The sequence below is a fragment of the Humulus lupulus genome, chromosome 3 (genome assembly GCF_963169125.1).
Source record: "Humulus lupulus chromosome 3, drHumLupu1.1, whole genome shotgun sequence".
In the NCBI taxonomy this organism is placed as follows: domain Eukaryota; kingdom Viridiplantae; phylum Streptophyta; class Magnoliopsida; order Rosales; family Cannabaceae; genus Humulus; species Humulus lupulus.
This window is the reverse complement of record NC_084795.1, coordinates 26,448,724-26,451,973: the sequence shown is the minus strand read 5'-3', so window position 1 is coordinate 26,451,973 and position 3,250 is coordinate 26,448,724.

Genomic DNA, 3,250 nt, shown 5'->3' with positions numbered 1-3,250 from the left:
AAAGTCCCCTTCTTTTATCTGCCAGGTTCAATATAAAATTGATCCTATGGCGCTTTTCTTTCCCTATTAAGAAATTTTTTTAAACCACTTCCTCGGATAAGTGCGGACTACGAGAGAAAATATTGATTACCTCCTTGTGTTTTGATTCGGCTGGCACCCCACAAATCTGCATGTATATATTCCAGCACATGTTTTGCTCTGTATTGGCTGTTTGTAAACTTTATTCCGTGTTGTTTGCCCTGCACACAAATTTCATAGAAAGGTAAGTTAGCATGTGTATAGCTTCCTAATGATCCTTGCGTTTTGTTTTGAACTGATCAACAACAATATAATATTAAATTCAATTTGTTTCCTTTTTTATAATAAAATAAGAATTTCTTTGTCTACTTTTTTGAATATGCTTTCTCATTTTTAGGATGGGGAAAATAAGAATCCCCATCGATTCGATAATAAAAATGAATTCTCTTTTATTTCTATTATTTTATACTATTTAAATTTTAAAAATTTCTTAGACTAACATATAAATTAGAGTATAGAAGGGCATATATATATAATTTGTAGTCAAAACTAAGAGGTCTTAGATAACTCTACCAATCTCTGTTCACTAATGTGTCCCATGCGTGCATGCCAAATCTTTGTATTTTAGTTGCACTTGTCAATAGTAGCTACAAGTGCTGGTGCAAAGCTCCCTTTAAGATTCTCATATTTCCATTATTGATCTTGTGACCATAGCCATCATCATCCAAAGTCTCTACTGAGATAAGGTTTCGTTTTAAATCTGGTATATGCCGAACTTTAGTTAATGTTATGATAGATCCATCAAAACTCTTTATTGCAATTGAACCTATTCCAATTACTTTGCACTTGTGGTCATTTCCCATTACCACACTACCACCATTTATATTTGTATAATCAGTAAACCAATCTCTTCTTAGACTCATATGAAAAGTACACCCACTATCCAAAATCCATTCATTTTGATCTTTCTTGATCGTGCTAGTATGTGCCTCTCCATTTGTCTTTGTTAATTCTAACTGTGTTGAAGTAACAGCAAATACATCTCCATCAGAGTTGTAGTCTTTATCTGCTAATGCTAAGAAATCTTCATTCTTTTCGTCTTCTTCCTTTTTCTTTTTCTGTTTGAGTTCCCAGCAGAATTTGATCAGATGACCTACTTTACCACAATGATGGCACTTTCTTGTTTCTCTGTTTCTTGACTTAGATCTTGAAGAATTTCTGTGTGGCCCTCTTGAATGACTTTTTCTTGTGAGCCTTCCTCGAGCCATCAAGGCCTCATCTTTGTTTGTCTCTTGCCTTGCTGCCTTTTCCAAGTGAGTTCAGCATCCCTTGACTGAAGTGCTCCCATAACATCATCAAGTGTAAGCGTGTCCCTGCTGTACATAATGACTGTTCGGAGCTCCTTGAACTGATCTGGTAGTCTGTTGAGAAGAATCACTGCCTGATCCTCTTCCTGAATGTTTTCACCCATGTTAGTAAGAGCCAAGATAATTTTATTCAACTCATCAAGATTTTGATCTAATGAATTTGATGCATTCATTTTAAATCCATAATACTTCCCTTTCAAGAAGATCTTGGTTGTTGTTGTCTTTGCCATGTAAAGTTGTATCAGCTTGTTCCAAATTCCTAGAGCTGTCTTCTCACTAATGACCTTCCTTAGAACATTATCTGAGAGATTCATTATGATTGCTAATCTAGCTTGTTTTATGATAGTACTGTCTTCAACCTTTCCTTATGCTTCTGGAATCTTCTCTAGCTTTTCTTCTAGTGCCGAGTCTAGTTTCTGGTATATCAGGATTTCCATCATCTTTTCCTTCCACAGGCTGAAATCTCCAGACCCGTCGAATTTTTCTACATCAAATCTTGCTGAAGATGCTTCCATTCTTGATTCAACAGAGTTCTTGCTTGCTTAATCCAACATGGCTCTGATACCAGTGTTGTAACTCATAAATAAAACTCTACTTAACAGAAACAAATTCTCAAACACATACAAATCAGCAATGTATATGCAAAACTAGAAAAATTATGAACAATCAAATAACAAAAATCTAATCAAAGAAAAGAGAAGAAGAGACACAAAGATTATCCTGGTTCAGTCACCAACATGGTGACCTAATCCAGCTCTTCCCAATATGGGAGTTCCCTTAGTTATTCAGAAAGTTAGAGACACCAATGTTCTTGTGTACACCTCCGAGCCTCTTCAATGAAGTTGTCTTCTACACCTCTGTTCTAGTCTCAAGAACAAAGTCTTTACATACAACTCCTTTTCTTTCTCTTTCAAACACACACTATCTCTCTCTATAAGACAATCAGATGACTATCCTTTTTCTCACACTTTTCTAAAGCTGGTTGTTACTCATATTTATAATGAGAGCAACAGAACCAGTTACAAGAGATTACTTAAAACCGAAAAACAGAAGATTAGTTGATCTCTAACTAACTAACAACCTAACTGTTTAACAATCTTGCTGTGGATTACAAACACTACAACTTGAATTTCTATTTTTATTGTTTTTTATATCATTTTTTTTTGTCAACTATAACTTTTTCGCATCAATTATTCTAATCTCCCTTTATTTTTTATATTGTGTTTCTGATATGAAAGAAACTATGCAGGTGGCATTAAAACTATCTTCAAAATTCAAGTTAGTGTCTAAATTAGTACATATTAGTATATTACTACTTGATTTTTTATTTTTTATTGTTTTTTAAATCATATATTTTTTTGTTAGCTACAATATATTTTTTTTTTTTGCAATAACAATCATTCTAATGTCTTTATTTACTAAATTAATAGTGTGTTTTTTTATATGAGACTATGCAAATGGCTTTAAAACTAAAGTGGGGTGGCTAAACTAGTACAAATTACTTGGATTTCTCTTTTTATTGTTTTAGATTACTTATTTATTTTTTCAATTACAACTTATTCTATACTTCAGCTGACTTATTGATACTTGCTTCTTATACAGTTACAAAAAATTTGGTTCTTAACCTGATGTTGATACCACACTTGAAGATTAATGGACTACTTTTGCTTGTTAGAGAAATTGACTACTTTTGCTTGCTAAAGACCAATGTGCTAATTTAATTTTGAGGAGTTGTTATTTAAATTTTGAAGCAATCAAAACTTTCAATCTGTAGGTTAAAGCATTGACTTTTATATTAAAATTGACATTGTATAGTTTATTACAACTTTCTTTAATGTTTGTGTTTTTCAAGCCAAGTTATATAT